Raw genomic sequence first — 18,166 nt, 5'->3', positions numbered from 1 at the left:
CAAACCCTCAGTGAAGGGCTGATTAGACTGATAGTTTTTCATATAAATTTATGGTCTAAATATCACAGAAGTAATAGCTGTGACAAACACACATTTTATTATAGTCTTTGACCAAGGGTAATAGAAGTCCCTTATTATTCAAGCATTGATGTAAAATGAATAAAGATCCAACAAAGACTGAACAGTAGAACAACCAGCACTTTATTATCTGTTTCCTGAAAGAGGAAGATCACAAGATTGACATTTTTAATTTAGTTCCTCTTGTTTTAATTGCAATACAGTACAGCACAAACTGTATTGTATTGTACAGTTTTGGCAAATTGGAGTTGTGCTGTATTACTTACACAATAGGACGTTTATTTTAAACAGTAAGTGTCACACTGGCTGGTATGGGTCACAGCTAAGAGCACCAATCTCAGGTCAGACTGCCAGAAAACAGGGGTTGTTCCCAAACTCGTGATATAGTCTATCATAAGATTTCACCAAGCCAATAACAAATCTGTGCTTCCAAAATGCTATACGAGTTGTTATAAAGCCACAGACATTCCCCTTCAGGCCCTGTAGTCCCTCATGTACCATCCAGACAAACCAGACTTCTCTGATAAATGATTATTAAAACCAGAAATCACATACTTGGTTCTACCGGTTCCAAAGATGCTCACCCCAGGTCAAAATATACTTCAGGTCTTACCCCAAACCATGCTGGTAGCCAATCCTTTAGTAACTAAAAACTAATGGTTTATTAATATAAAAAAGAGGAGAGTTATTAAATTATTAAAGTGAATCATATCCATTAGTTGATTTCAGACTTTGGAGATCAGGATAAGAGCAGTGATGTTAAATCTGCCGGTTTGCAATAAGTCTGGTTCACCCAAAAGATTAGGTGCCCTCAGTCCAGTGTTCATAGCTTCCCTTTGTTAGAAATCAGTCCAGAGATATGGAGCAGGAAAAAGGCAAGGAGATGTCAGTCTCCAATTTATACCCCCCATCCATGTGCATGGAAAGTTAGTGTCTCAAACATAGAGTCAGGGATCACATGTTCTATGTGCCATGCCGAGGCATCCTCGGGAAGGGCCCCTTGGAAGAATTGATTTTCCCAAATGGCCCATCAACCATGGCTGGCTGGTCTTAATATAAATCTGTCCTGTGGGTGTTACCTAGGAACACAACATGTTCAAGATACAGACACACAGCAAAGATCCATAACTTTGTATACAATGATAATACACACATGTAAACAGGATAACATTGTTCAAATCACAACCTTTCCAATGATACTGTACAAGGCATACTTTGTATAAAATTTATCACCATTGTGCAACAGTGGTGATACATCAGAAGTTGTACCTTAGTGTAAACATGGTCATGTTTCTTTTTCTACAGTGTCACAGTAAGGTGGAAGATGGTGTAATCTTTCTCTGCAGTATGGAACATTATAATGTCCGAGAGGTGCTGTGAGTGTGGCAAGATGGGAGGCTGCCATAGTTGTTTTGGATACTCATATGTGGTATTTGAAGGGCTCTAGTTAAGGCTGCAAGTTTGTCACGGATTCCATGACTTTCCGTGACTTCTCCACCAGTCAGTGTGCCTGGCCCCAGGGGCCACCTGGGCAGCTCAAGCAGCCCCTGCACCAGCCGCACCAGCTGTTGCTGGGGCAGTCTCAGGTCACTGCCCCCAGCAGCAGCAGGAGTTTGGGTGTGGGGCTGTGGCTGAGGACTCTGGGCGGTGCTTACCTCGTGGGGCTCCCCGGAAGTGGCAACATCCCTCTGCTCCTAGGCAGAGGCACAGCCAGGAGTGTCTGCATGCTTCTCCCGCCTGCAGGCTCCACCCCCACAGCTCCCATTGGCCGTGGTTCCCAGCCAATGGAGGGCTGCGGAGCTAGCACTCAGAGCGGAGGCAGCACACAGATTCCTGGCCACGCCTCCATCTAGGAGCAGAGGGGGATGTTGCTGCTTTTGGGGAGGCACGGAGCCAGGTAGGAAGCCTGCCAGCCCCTCCAACTCCTGCCCCCCAGCACCAGTGGGGGACCCGGCTCCTCCAAGAACCTGGGCCACCCCCCCAGCACCTGCGGCACCCCTGGGCTACCTCCCCTTCAAGATTTAGTCAGGGGCATATAGTACAAGTCATGGACAGATCACAGGCTGTGAATTTTTGTTTACTGCCCAGGCCCTGTCCACAATTTTTACTAAAAATACCCGTGACTAAAACATAGCCGTAGCTATAGTTAATCAGGTCTCTGCAAATGGAAGGCTGGATTCTGCCACTCTTACCTTGAGTAGTATTAAGAGCTGGTGTGAACAGCTGCTGGAGGCAGCCATTTGCAGTGCACAAGAAATTTTGTAGGTCCTGCAAAACACAAGAACATTGCTATCTATTCTCGAGTGCCATCTACTGGTACCTTATCTGTTAACTACTTTCACATATACAGATAGCAAAAAGAAAAGGAGTACTTGTGGCACCTTAGAGACTATCAAGGTTCTTTCCCCACTCTGAACTCTAGGGTACAGATGTGGGGACCTGCATGAAAACCTCCTAAGCTTACTTTTACCAGCTTAGGTTAAAACTTCCCCAAGGTACAAACTATTTTACCTTTTGCCCTTGGACTTTCGCTGCCACCGCCAAATGTCTAACACCGGTTACTGGGAACGAGTCCGTTTGGAAATGTCTTCCCCCCCAAATCCTCCCAAATCTTACACCCCTTTTCCTGGGATAGGTTTGATAAAAATCCTCACCAATTTGCATAGGTGACCACAGACCCAAACCCTTGGATCTTAAGAACAATGAAAAAACAATCAGGTTCTTAAAAGACTTTTAAGATAAGAAAAAGTAAAAAGAATCACCTCTGTAAAATCAGGATGGTAAATACCTTACAGGGTAATTAGATTCAAAACATAGAGAATCCCTCTAGGCAAAACCTTAAGTTACAAAAAGGCACAAAAACAGGAATATCCATTCCATTCAGCATAGCTTATTTTCTCAGCCATTTAAAGAAATCAGAATCTAATGCATCTCTAGCTAGATTACTTACTAAGTTCTAAGACTCCATTCCTGTTCTGTTCCCAGCAAAAGCATCAGGCAGACAGAGAGAGAGGCTTTGTTTCTCCCTCCCCCCAGCTTTTGAAAGTACCTTGTCTCCTCATTGGTCATTTTGGTCAGGTGCCAGCGAGGTTATCCTAGCTTCTTAACCCTTTACAGGTGAAAGGGTTTTTCCTCTGGCCAGGAGGGATTTTAAAGGTGTTTACCCTTCCCTTTATATTTATGTCACGTCCCCCAAATCACAGATAGGGTGAAACGCTGGCTGGGATTTCTTCCTGGAGCTCTAGGAAAAAACAGAGTTAATAAGACACATGCACCTCTAAATATACTACCAAGTATATAAAGACTAACAATATTTTCCACATCTCAAGGATGATTTTAACCAGTTGATTCTGGGAAACTTTCATGGGAGAGTGCATCAGCCACTTTGCTAGAAGCTCCTGAGATATGTTGGATGTTGAAATCAAAATCTTGGAGAGCTAAACTCCACCGAGTAAGTTTTTTGTTATTTCCCGTGGTGGTATGAAGCCACTGTAGCACAGCTTGGTCGGTTTGCAGGTGGAAACGCCGTCCCCAAACATATGGGCTTAGCTTTTCCAGGGCGTAGACAATGGTGTAACATTCTTTTTCACTGACTGACCAGTTGCTTTCCGTCTCAGACAGCTTCTTGCTGAGAAACACTACAGGGTGGAATTTTTGATCCGGTCCTTCCTGCATTAAAACTGCTCCCACACCACGTTCGGACGCATCTGTGGTTACTAGGAACGGTTTGTCAAAGTCTGGGGCCCTTAGTACAGGGTCAGACATGAGTGTCGATTTAAGCTGATTAAAGGCCTTCTGACACTCTTCAGTCCACTGAATGGCATTTGGCTGTTTCTTTTTGGTTAGGTCTGTCAGTGGGGCGGCGATTTGGCTGTATTGCGGTACAAATCGCCTGTAATAACCAGCCAAGCCTAAGAAGGATTGAACCTGTTTCTTTGACTTTAGGACAGGCCACTTTTGGATAGCATCCACTTTGGCCTGTAGGGGGTTGATAGTTCCTTGACCCACCTGGTGTCCAAGGTAAGTCACTCTGTTTAGGCCTATTTGACACTTCTTAGCCTTAACAGATAGTCGTACCTCCCTTATACGCTCGAAGACTTTTTGTAGATGTTCCAGGTGTTCTGCCCAGGAATCCAAAATATGGCCACATTGTCAAGGTAGGTGAACTGTATATTCTCCTAATCCTGCTAGGAGACCATCTACAAGTCTTTGGAAGGTGGCGGGTGCATTCCACAGCCCGAAAGGGAGTACATTAAATTCATACAGCCCGACATATGGTGAAGGCTGACCTTTCCTTGGCGGATTCGTCTAGCGGTACCTGCCAGTACCCCTTGGTTAAGTCCAAGGTAGAAATGAACTGGGCCCATCTGTGCATAGCATTGGATAGTTGTCGGGGTGAGTTACAGCATTTAGCTTACGATAGTCCACGCAAAAATGTATCTCCCCATCTGGTTTGGGAACTAGAACCACTGGAGATGCGTATGCACTGCCAGAGGGGCGGATTACACCCATCTGTAACATATCCAGGATCTCCCGTTCTATAGTAGTTTTAGCTTGAGGAGACCACCCGGTAAGGTTGGACTTTAATTGGGTGAGCATTACCTGTGTCAATGGAGTGGTATGCCCGTTCAGTCAGTCCTGGGGTGGCTGAGAACGTTGGCGCATAGCTAGTGCACAGCTCCTGGATCTGCTGTCGCTGCATACGCCCAAGGGTCATGGAGAGGTTCACCTCTTCCACGCCACCAGCACTTATCCCTTCGTAGTAGACACCTTCAGGCCACTCAGCATCATCTCCTCCCTGGGCTGTAAACTGACAAACCTTTAATTCTCTGGAATAAAAGGGCTTTAGAGAATTAATATGGTATTCCTTAGGCTTTCGGTTGGAGGTGAGGAATGCTATGAGATAATTAACAGCTCCCAGGTGCTCCATGACCGTGAATGGCCTTCCCACGATGCTTCCATTTTATGGGCCTGGAGCACCTTTAAGACCATGACCTGGTCCCCTACTTTGAAGGAACGCTCTCTGGCATGTTTATCATACCAGGCTTTTTGCTGTTTTTGAGCATCCTGTAGGTTTTCTTTAGCAAGGGCTAGAGAGGTTCGGAGGGTGTTTTGTAGGTTGGTTACAAAGTCCAGAATGTTAGTTCCTGGAGAAGGTGTAAATCCCTCCCATTGCTACTTCACCAACTGTAATGGCCCCTTAACCTTGTGGCCATATACAAGTTCAAATGGTGAAAACCCTAAACTGGGATCTGGTACAGCTCTGTAGGCAAAAAGCAACTGCTGCAACACTAGATCCCAATCATTGGAGTGCTCATTTACAAATTTATGTATCATGGCCCCCAAAGTCCCATTAAATTTCTCCACCATGCCATTTGTTTGATGGGGGTAAGGAGTGGTAACCAAGTGATTTACCCCATGAGCTTCCCAAAGGCTTTCCATAGTTCCTGCCAGGAAATTAGTTCCTGTATCTGTGAGGATGTTGGGGGGCCAACCTACCCTGGCAAAAATGTCTGCTAGTGCCTGGCACACACTTTTAGCCCTGGTGTTGCTTAGAGCTACTGCTTCCAGCCATTGGGTGGCAAAATCCATGAAAGTCAGTATGTACTGCTTTCCTCTGGGTGTCTTTTTCGGAAAAGGACCTAGAATATCCACAGCTATTCGCTGAAATGGAACTTCAATGATGGGGAGTGGCTGGAGAGGGGCTTTGACCTGATCTTGGGGTTCTCCCACTCTTTGGCATACCTCACAAGACCGGACATAGGTAGAAGCATCCTTGCCCATTCCCTCCCAGTGGAATGACCTCCCCAAACGGTCTTTGGTCCTGTTCACCCGAGCATGGCCTGAAGTGAGCTGTAGCTCACGAAAGCTTATGCTCAAATAAATTGGTTAGTCTCTAAGGTGCCACAAGTACTCCTTTTTGCGAATACAGAGTAACTCGGCTGCTACTTTGAAACCTGTCATATATAGATAGAGCACTCCTGTAACAAGTGTAGTATTCTCCACATTAGCCTGATTTACTCACTCTGAAATCAGAGTCGCAGAGCTGGATCCTGAATGATTAGGGACAAATCACCATACAAGCACTTCATACAAATCATCCCTTCAAAGAAACCATTAAATTGTTGTCAATTGCTGAGCAAAAATACAAATGGTGTTAACTTTGTTGTGTCCTAAAATACATTTCATTACTGGTTTTTCTGGGTGCTTTTTGCAGGCAGAGATAACCTGCCTATGAAAACAATTATCTGTTACATGTATTGTGGGTCTGTAAAGGTGAATCCTATTGGCTGCATTTATCATGTGCTTTGGGATTGCTCTATGAATCTATGCATTCTGCCACATTTTCAGCTGTGTGTGAAATACCAGTTAGATTTGGGTATGGTTTTTATGTTGTAAATCACCACTTAGTATCACTACCCTTGAGACACAGAAAGAATGCAAACCTGGTAGTGCTCCAGAATGACTCCCCCTCCCCTCTCTTTATCCTTTCTGGCTGAGTGCGAACCTCTTTCTTGGCTGGAAAGTCTGTCAGGAATGCAGAAACCCATGTCTTGTGCTCTAAGCTACATGATTCTCACACAGCAACCAGCCTGTGACAGTCATATCACTCCTTATGGGAAAGTGATGTTTACACTAAAACTACTGTTAGGACTTGTTTTAGAATGCATGAGGGATGATCTTACATAGATGTTTTTTCATATAAGCAGTCATTCAGCTGCATTAATTTTCCTGGTAGGTGATTAATAGAGATGGGCTGAGGAGGCCATGTTTTTGCTTTGTAATAACTGACAGTTATCTCCTGGCTTTGCAAAACTGAAGCCAGGCTAGTTTGGGTCCAAATTCTATTTAGTCCAAACCATGGAAATTGGTGAGTTCAAAGGTGGTTATAGATAAAAATCTTCTGGTCTGGGCCAATCTCTAGTTACTCCTTGTTTCATTGGACTAACTTAAAATATATCTGAAATTCTAATTAATTCAAAGTATATGACCAGTGTTCCCTCTAATTTTTCTCACCCATGTGCGAATGAATTTTGTTATGTGCACCAAAATGGGGATGATGTGTGGTGGGAGTTGGGATAAGGGGTTTGGGAGGGGGCTCAGAGCTGAGCTGGAGGGTTGGAGTGCAGGGGGGTGAGGGCTCTGGGGTATGGCCTGGGATGAGGGGTTCAGAGTGCAGGAGGGGCTTAGGGCTGGGGCAGAGGGTTGGGATGCAGGACGTGTGGACTCTGGGGTGGGGCTGGGGATGAGGATGAGGGATTTGGGGTGTAGGCTGTCCTGGACTCCCCCCATCCCTCTCCCCAGCAGCTCTGGGGCAGTCTCTCCCCAGGAGTGTCTCTCCCCGACCGCAGCAGCTCTGGAGCTGGGGGATAGGCGCCTCTCCCCGCTGCAGCCGAGTGCCTGCGTGGCCCTTGATAGGCTGCTGTGCCTACAGGGAACTTAATATATGACACAACTTTTTACTCTATTTATTACTCCTGGGAGAATTCTGTGCCAGAAGTTTAAAAATTCTGCACACAATATTTTAAAATTCTGCATATATTTGTTAAAATAACACAATATAATTAAGTTCAACAAGGGGGTTTTGTTTTTAGGGAGGAGGGATTGTTAGGGAATTGGGGAACTTCCCCCAGGCAGACCCTGGTTAATCTCAAGCCTCTCCCATTCAGTCAGGCACATCTGCCCCTGTCCCCACTCAGCCACCCTCTCCCCTCCTCTCCATGTGTCCCTGCACCCCAACTCCCATTCAGCCCCTGGCTCAATGCTGTCCCCCCCAGTCTGTGACTTGCCAATAGCCTCATGTGCCTCGCTCTGTCCCCCCAACCCTCATCCTGTGTCCCCTCTCTTGGTCCTGTGGTCCAGGCTCTGTGAAGAAAGCAGCTCTCCTCCTCCCTCCTATCTGGGGCTGGCTGAGCTGGCCGCCCTCTCTTTTGGTGCCACATCAGCCCCTGGTGGGTGAAAGGTGTAACTGAAGTGTCCTTCTGGTAGAATGTATTTTCTGCAGAGAAAAAATATCTGCGGGGGACATTAATTCTGTGCATGCACAGTGTCACAGAATCCCCCAGGAGTAATTTATGAGCTGAGTTTTTATGATTTAAAACTGGTTTTCAGCATAATTTTCTTGCAAAGTCTGCCCTTAGAACAGATATTATTGTGCATGTTTTCAGTAGTACACGGGCGACATGTTAATTGCAGAGTTTTCTGAGATGATGCAATGCAGCTAAAAAGTGTGTAAGTGCCTTTTTTCTATTGCTGTTATATCATTACTGTATTTCATGGTAACTTTAATATCAGAAATTAAAGTCTTATTACGTAGCCCTGTGAGTCCATCATCTTCCAGTTTTCAGACTTCCTCTCCCTGATTGGTTGCTTGCATAGATTATAAAACCAGAAAGGACCCTTATGATGATCTATTCTGATCTCCACTATAACAGATACCATGAAATTTCATGAGTCCGATAACGTGTGGTTGAACTAGGGCACATCTTCTGACTTCTTTAATGTGTATTTTGAACTGCTTTCTCTAGTTCTCTTCCTGTTTCCCTTGCTATACAGATTTTTAGTTAGTTTTCAATCAACTATGGAATCCATCAACTTCTCCTGCTAGGACTTCATTTAAGGGGCCGGGAGTGCTTATTTAAATGTGTGAGGGTTGTCATAGGAACATTTAAGAGGCAAAAGCATAGATTTAACTCTGGTGAACACCACTAAGGTGTTCATCTGATTAGAAATATTGGGTAATTATCTATCCATACATTTATTTTTAACTATGTGTATTGTTAAATTGCTCTTTTTACAGATGGATATCATAGGCAACATTTCCTCCTTTGACTTAATTTTTTCCCTTGGACTTCTACTTAATTTCTAAAACTTCTATAACACAGTATATTCCAGTGCTGTAGCTAATGAAACCATTATAGAGGTGGATACAATTGTGGCTGTACAGTTGAGGTTGAATGAGGTAAGTAGTATTGGCTGAGCCCTTATGAAAGAAATAATCTACAAATACTTGAAGGGTGCATATACCCAAGATGGAGAATTATTATTTACTCTAATAGAGGCGAACTATTAGCCTTCAAATCATCTTCCAAAGGAAGAGTTGGGAGCTCTACACTAGACACATTTAAGACTAGACAAGGCAAAAAGATTGTAAATGTACAAAGTAGCCATAAGTTTCCACAATATTTTATAAATGTACAGTTCTATAAGTGATTTCTTTTAGTAATCAAAGTGATCTATTCTGCACTCAGAATAGAAATCTTGGCATTCACTTAACCTTCTCACTTATCGGTTGAATTATGGCACTGTACATAGGGTGACCAGATAGCAAGGGTGAAAAATCGGGATAGGGCAGGGGTAATAGGTGCCTATATAAGATAAAACCCTGAATATCAGGACGTCAGTTCCTCTGGCTGTACAGAACTTGCAAGCTAGATCCTAGATATCTTCATGTTAAGTCTACAGATAACCAAATTAAACCAGGTACCTCCACATGATGGGGTCATCTGCTTATTTTCCTATTAAGATTTTTACTACCTTACAATGAGTACTCATCCCAAACTCCATCAATTACTCCCAGATCAAATACCCCAGCAACAGCATAAATACAACAGTTTAATTTGTACTTTCACAAGAGTCCATCCTACCCACTAACAACTCCCATCCTTATGGGCAAGGCAGAAAAGTTAGTCCTTTTCAGCAGACCATGGTGATCTAACCAACTTGGAACACTGGAAAAAAGCTTTTGATGACATGGACATCCTGCAGGAATTTAACTTTCTGATATCTGCCTTTGGAAACTGAAAATAAAGTTACTCAGGGCCTGTCTACACTAAAAGCTATATTAGGATGATTTACAGCCACCGCAGTAATTACTGCAGTGGTTCATGTCCACACTACCCTCCTTCTGTTGGTGATGCACATCCTCCCCAGGAGTGCTTCCACTTTGATTTAAGAGGGGCAGTGTGGGGGTTGAGAGCCTGGGCTCTCAGCTCTGTGCAGCTCCTTGCCAGGAGCATGGCAACTCCCCATACTCTCGGCTCCCCGCTCTGCGCCCAGAACCAGGGTGGCTGCTGGGCTCTCAGCAGCATCCCAGCTGGTGGTAGGGAGCCGGCAGCCAGGCTTTAGCTGGAACTCCCTCACCCACCCTGGGGTGACTGCCCAAGCTGTGAGCGGCTTTCTTGTCAATTTCATGGCTCCAACATGGTTGCCCTAACTACACCGACACAAGCCCTATGCCTCTTGTGGAGGTGGAGTTATTATGTTGGTGTAGTAGGGCACTTAAGGCTTGTGTACATTACCCGCTGGATTGATGGGCAGCGATCGATCCAGCGGGGTTGATTGATCACATCTAGTCAAATGTGATAAATCGATCGCCGAGCACTCTCCCATCAACTCTGGTACTCCACCAGGGCAAGAGATGCAGGCGGAGTTGGTGGGAGAGTGTCAGCCATTGACTTACCAGAGTGAAGACACCACGGTAAGTAGATCTAAGTATGTTGACTTCAGCTACGTTATTCATGTAGCTGAAGTTGCGTAACGGAAAGTTGCGTAAAGGAAAACTATCACTGCTCCTTAACAGGTTTCAGAGTAACAGCCGTGTTAGTCTGTATTCGCAAAAAGAAAAGGAGGACTTGTGGCACCTTAGAGACTAACCAATTTATTTGAGCATAAGCTTTCGTGAGCTACATGCTCAAATAAATTGGTTAGTCTCTAAGGTGCCACAAGTCCTCCTTTTCTTTTTGCTCCTTAACAGATAATTCTCCAAGGCAAAATGTCAATAACTTAATTATCATTGTGCAGCGTATATATATAAAAGGTTATCTTTTTTTTTTGTTCTACATACAGCTTGATACACACACACATTGATGCAACATTCCCCCCCCATTTTTTTGGTCTGCCTATGCTATACAGATATTGACTATTGTAGACATAGGGTTATAACAGATTGGAAAAAAACCAACAAAACTATTCCATCTTTCATGTAGGTAAAAATCAGTTAAAGGAAAGTGATTAGATTTCCTGTATTCAATTCTACAGTAAAATCTATAGGTCCTTGAAACACCGATTAGAGGAATGAAAAACTGTATCTGTCTTTTTTTTTGTACTAATGATGGAAGAAGTGGCTGATGCTTTAGTATTCTCTAGTGCAGTGCTTTTCAAACTATCTGATGTGGACCGGCAATTTTTTCCCCCAATGTGCCAGGGACCGGTACCATATTTGTGCCATATCGTTTTCGCATACACACGTATCACATCAGATCAGAAAACCTAACATTCTTCACTGTATTAATTGGAATGGGAGTGTGGCATACATGTGGAGGTTCCCATTTAAATACATTGAAGACTGACTGAAAGGCTGTGCGTCTGTGCGGATAGTATAAAATGACTCTTATTTGTTTACGATCCAAGAAAATATTTGAACATTCGTAGTAATAATTTATATCGGAAACTATAATGAATAAAATAAAAGTTGGCAGACATTTTTTATTATGTTTATTTTGTAAACAAATAAAATATTACAATACAAATAAATATTAAAAAAATCAAATCAGCTAAGTCTCATAACAAAGATATTATAAAAAAATTTATTAACACAATAATAGGCATGTTAAAACCTTAACCTTTACTAATATGAAAGGTGAGCCTGCTGCTTCTTTGTCAGTTTATCCAGTCGTGGTTCAATTGAGGACAGTGCCACATGCAATGGAGAATGACTATCCATACTTTTCCTGTACTTTGTCTTAATGACACTCATGGTTGAGAAGCCAGTCTCGCAGAGGTATGTTGAAGGAAATGGGAAAAGAGTTTTCAGAGCAATTTCAGTAAGCTCAGGATATTCTGCTTTCACTTTTATCCAAAAGGAAGCAAGTGATGTAGTTTCGAAACTCATCTTCAATCTTTCGTCAGCAGCCAGCTCCAACAATTTATTCTCCATAGTGACAGTCAAGTCATCTTTCAATGGAATTAAACGGATTTTTGATCCATCCAGTCCCTTTCCGTGAATAATCTTCTGCCGGAAAGTAAAACTCAAAACGTTCTGCCAAATTCTTCAAGTGTTCACTGATGACATTTTGTAGAGATGTAACATTAAGGTCTTCCCCTGCATCGGCGATGATTGTCGCTGAGTTGTGAAACATGTCATAACAATCTCTTGACACTTGACTCTTCCATGCTTTTAGCTCTTGTTTCTGTCCATCAGTCTTGTCTGCCATTGTAAGACACGAAGCCATCCTTCCCTGCATGGAAGTGTTGAGATCATTAAAGACGGCAAAGATATCAGCCAAATAAGCCAGCTTAGCTATCCAATCCACATCTCGGAACAATGGTGACCAATTTGGTTTTTTGTCCTGAAGAAACTCGGTGAGCTCAAATACTCTTGACAGGACTTTTTCCCTTGTTAACCAACGTACATCCACATGCAATAGGAGCTGTTTATGATCAGCTCCCATATCATCACATAATGCAGTGAACAGTCTTGAATTTAAAGCATTCGCCTTTACATGGTTCACAATTTGTATGACCTCACTGAGCACACTGTTTAATTCTGTTGACGGTTTTTTTGTTGCAAGACTCTCAGTGAAGGAAGCAGTGCGTCGACTTGCATTCAGGTTAATCTGGGTAACCACTCCAGAATGCTGTCCTGTCATTGCGGCAGCACCATCAGAACATACACCTACATAAAATTGAAATCCAACCCACATTTGTTAATGATGTAGTCGCTCACAGTCTTGAACACTTCAGAACTAGTTGTTTTTTGTTGGTAGCGAAGCAGAAAACAAAAACTCTTCCTTCAAATCACCCTCATGTTCAAAGCGCACATACACCATCAGAATTGCCATATTAGCAACATCTGTACATTCATTAAGCTGCAAAGAAATGTACTTTGCTAATTTAATCTGTCCTATGAGCTGATCTTCCATATCATGAGACAGATTGTGAATTCGTCCAGAATTGGAATTAATTTGCAAACTGGACACCATTAAATTAGGCTTGAATAAAGACTGGGAGTGGATGTGTCATTACACAAAGTAAAACTATTTCCCCATGTTTATTCCCCCTTCTCCCCCACTGTTCCTCACAGGTTCTTGTCAACTGCTGGAAATGGCCCACCTTGATTATCACTACAAAAGGCTTTTTTTCTCTCCTGCTGGTACTAGCTCACCTTACCTGATCACTCTCCTTAGTGTGTATGGTAACACCCATTGTTTCATGTTCTCTATGTATATAAAATCCCCCTTCTGTATTTTCCACTGTATGCATCCGATGAAGTGAGCTGTAGCTCATGAAAGCTTATGCTCAAATAAATTTGTTAGTCTCTAAGGTGCCACAAGTCTTCCTTTTCTTTTTTCACCTTTTCTTGACCATCTGGACATTTGTGATGGCTTTCACACCTTATCTTTTCCTGATGCATTCATTTCTCATTCACACAAACAGTCTCTCACAGAAACCTTCAAAGGTATACAGACAGCAATATTTTATATTCAGCAGAGTACATTGTAAATCAAGCCTTGCTTAATCTTATAGCTAAAGCAATTCACATTGGGGCTTCAGGCCCTCAACATTTCTCTAATCTATTTATCATAGACACAATACAAAATCCTTTCTCTTACTAACTAAACTTCATAACCGGTCCTAATTGTAATGCATATTGGAAACAGGATCCCAGTCTCAGACGGTCATTCCTTTCTGTTGTTCAAAAAGGGTGGCTGGCAGAATGAAATCAAAGTTTACATCAATTCTTATAGTACAATTATAAAATCCTGCTCCTACAAGGGCTGTCTATTTGGCTATAGGTGTGTGGTGCTCAATTGTCTCTATCTACTTTGTAAGGGATACGGCGGGATAGGATAGAAAATAATTATTAAAATTTATAACATTATTAGTACTTGCATTCTCAGATCAGTGGGTTCGGATGGGGTCCCAAATGACAAACGTGCAGAGATCCATATGATGCTCTTTATTCAACTTCTCCATGGTAACTGCCGGTGGGGTGGGGTCTTTATATGCGAAGGAGTGCTGCAAGCGCGTGCTTGGCGTCTCATGCAAAACGTGCTGTAGCGCTGTGGCATAGTTATCAATATTATAATGTGTGCTTCTGAAAACATAATATTTAATATTGTCGACTTTTATCGACTGATAATTAATCGTGGTGGAATTCCGGTGCGATTTTTAAATTATACTATTCTTTCTTTCCTGGAAACTCACCGAGGACCGGCAGCCAGTGGCTTGCGGACTGGCACCGGTCCACGGACCACCACTTTGAGTAGCACTGCTCTACTGTAGAGTAGCTAAATCAGTTGTTCTGTAACTTTTTGTTGTGACGAACAGTAGAGATAAGTATCTTAAAACAGGCTTTCGTGCTGTACTCAACTTCAGTAAATTTTTTCAGCTTACTATCCAAACTCAGGGGCATGTGAAGTGTTTGCTTAATAAAGCTAGCAGTGATCCATTTACTCATTCACTCACTGCCCTTTGTAACAACTAGCTCAGTATTAGGAAGAGCTTTGTTGGGGCTGAGAATACCGGTGGTGGTAGTCAAATCAAGTGCTAGCTCCTAACTGGAGGGGTGTGTGGGTGGGGGGTCACATGATAGTAAATCTAGGATTTCTTGCTTCATTTGTGTGTGTGTGTGTGTGTGTATAGAACGTTATGATCACTCCTAGATCAAAGGGATGCTGTTAATAGCCGATTGTAATTCCTCTGTGACCTATTCACTTAGGTAAATAAACTTTCCATTCAGAAAACGCAAGGCATCTTGCTGCTCACTTAACTGAAGAAGCTGAGTTCATTTTAAAATCTTCCTTTTCTTTGTGCAAGCCATTTCATTTGAGTCCTTTTCTAATCATAAAAGAACACTGCAAGAATTCTACAAAAAAAATCAGGTAAAATTGCAATTTTTCTAAAAATTGTTTTAACAGAAAAATTATCCAACTGTTCTAGTAATCTGGGGATAAGAAGCATTTTTAAAATGTACAATTGAAAAAAATTAAAAAAGAATCCAAGACTTGGAAAATAGTGTAGGGTTTGATTAAGTTTCTCTTGGCATTTATACAATTCTTTAAAATTACACAGAATACACTGTGTTAGCTGATTAATGTAAGCTGTTGCTTTGTAAATAAATATTTACAGTAAGTGTTCCTATTGACCTTGTTACTTGTTGATTAAGATGCCAACTTTCCATAGAACATTGAAAAGATATGAAGTTGAGATAATTTATTTTAGTTCATAGCAAATTTCATTTTGCTTCTCAAATTTTAACACTAACTTTTCCCCCTCAATCTCTTATGCCTGCGGATGAATGATAGAGCTAGTTGAGGCATATTTTTTTTGGGTTATATAGGTTAGAAGATAAACTTAGTATCTTTAAAGCATAAATTCAGCTCGGTTGTGATGGTGTTGCAACTAACAATGATATTGTATAATAGGAATACCTTTCTGAGGTAAGCAGTATAGAATTATTTAATTTGTTTTAAACAACCATATAATTGCTATCAGCTTTTCTCCCCCTTTTGTTTGTTGGACTTGATGTATGGCTAAATTGTAGCATTATGCACTTTGGCTCTAGTTGCAGTTTGCTTTTGTCATATTTCTAGGTAGCTTTCTTGAGTAACAGCAATGGAAAGAACAGTAGACTAGAAATGTGTTATTCTGCATGGATTGATTTGTCTTATGCAGCAAGAGTTAAGGTGGTTACAAATTCCTTTTTTCAAAGCTTTGGGGCAGTGAAAATTCAGATCACACTGAAACAGTGTTTGAGGCGTGAACCTGGGAGTGACCCTATATAAAGCAGAATGTAACTTTGTTTTTTATGTAGTGTTTGTATAATTATAAACTTCTTCTTAGTGGGGAAAACACTCGAGCATTACAGATTAAACAAATATAGGACGAACCGCAACAATGCGTGACAAGTTTAAAGGAATAGGATTCAGTTTAAGGATAAAAATCCTTTTGTATTTTTGGATAGATGCACATAATGGAAACATTTTATTGTATTTTTATATATACTTATTTTCTGGTATTAGCCCATGATGGCAGAAATCTCATGGAAAAACAGTTGATCTTTTGAGATGCTACCATTCAAAACGCTGACAATCTGATATATATCAGCTCCTGAGATTTTAGCACTGAATTTGAATCCAAAACCTATACCTGATTCACCTTGAATGTGAATTATCACTAAGTCCTCTGCATAGTTCCTGGTAAACCCAACTAAGCCTAGGGATTTAATGAGCAGATTTGCTGGGCATTATATATGAATTCCAGCCACTAATCTCAATAGCAGAATTTGCCTCCCACTTCAAATCTTTCTGGTTGAGTTTTGAGCAGCAGTGGAAGAAAGGAAGAGATGTGAAACTGATGCCCATGAACATAAAGTGGAAGGCATCAAAAGAGGTGGATTGTTAATGGATTTCTCTTCAGAGGGCATGTTAAATAAAGACACAGCCTATCAAAAAGAATATTGAGAAATTAGATATTAGAGACTTAGCAGTTTAAACTGTATTGTAGGAGTCATGTGTCCAATTCTGGGCACCATATTTCATGAAAGATGTGGATGAATTGGAGAGAATCCAGAGAAGAGCAACATAAGTGATTAAAAGTCTGGAAAAAGTGACCTATGAGGGAAGACTGAAAAAAATGGGTTTGTTTAATTTGGGGGGGAGGGAGGCGGGGAGGGAGAACATGACAACAGTTTAGGCACATAAAAGTTTGTTAGAAGGAGGAGGGAGAAAAATTGTTCTTGTTAACCTCTGAGTGTAGGACAAGAAGCAATGAGCTTAAACTTCAGCCAGGGCAGTATAAATTGGACATTAGGGAAAACTTCCTAAATGTCAGGGTGGTTAAGCACTGGACTAATTGCCTAGGGAGACTATAAGAACATAAGAATGGCCTTTTGGGTCAAACCATGGTCCGTCTAGCCCAGCATCCTGTCTTCTGACAGTGACCAATGGTGCTTCAGAGGGAATGAAGAGAACAGGTAATCATCAAGTGATCCAGCCCGTATCACTCATTTCTAGCTTCTGGCAAACAGAGGCTAGGGATACTTCAAAGCATGGTTTCATATCCCTGTCCATCCTGGCTAACAGCCAGACCCATTGATGGATCTATCCTCCATGAACTCATCAAGTTCTTTTTTGAACCCTGTTATAGTCTAGGCCTTCACAACATCCTTTGGCAAAGAGTTCCACAGGTTGACCATGCATTGTGTGAAGAAATACTTCCTTTTGTTTGTTTTTAAAACTGTTGCCTATTTATTTCATTTGGTGACCCCTAATTCTTGTGTTCTGAGGAGGAGTAAATAACACTTCCTTATTTACCTTGTCCACACCAGCCATGATTTTATAGATCTCCAGCATATTCCCCCCTTAACTGTCTCTTTTCCAAGCTGAAAAGTCCCAGTCTTATTAATCTCTCCTCATATGGAAGCTGTTACATATCCCTAATAATTTTTGTTGCCCTTTTCTGTACCTTTTCAATTCCAATGTATCTTTTTTGAGATGGGGCAACCAGATCTGCATGCACTATTCAAGATGTGGGCACACCATGGATTTATATAGGGGCAATATGATATTTTCTATCTTATTATCTATCCTTTTTCCTAATGATTCCCAACATTATCAGCTTTTTGACTGCTGCTGGACACTGTGGATAGTTCTCTGAAAACATCCACTAAATGACTCCAAGATCCCTTTCTTGAGTGGTAACAGCTAATTTAGACCCCATTATTTTATATGTATATTTGGGATTGTGTTTTCCAATGTGCATTACTTTGCATTTATCTACATTTAATTTCATCTGCCATTTTGTTGCCTAGTCACCCAGTTTTGTGAGGTACCTTTGTAACTCTTCGCAGCCTGCTTTGGACTTAACCTTCTTGAGTAGTTTTGTATCATCTGCAACTTTTGTCACCTCACTGTTTACCCCTTTTTCTAGAAAAAAGAAAAGGAGTACTTGTGGCACCTTAGAGACTAACCAATTTATTTGAGCATAAGCTTTCGTGAGCTACAGCTCACTTCATCGGATGCATCCGATGTTTAAGAGCCTTTGGTGAGGGACCTTGTCAAAGGCTTTCTGAAAATCTAAGTAC

This window comes from Lepidochelys kempii, chromosome 1 (assembly GCF_965140265.1).
Source record: "Lepidochelys kempii isolate rLepKem1 chromosome 1, rLepKem1.hap2, whole genome shotgun sequence".
In the NCBI taxonomy this organism is placed as follows: Eukaryota; Metazoa; Chordata; order Testudines; family Cheloniidae; genus Lepidochelys; species Lepidochelys kempii.
This window is presented reverse-complemented; position numbering follows the sequence as displayed.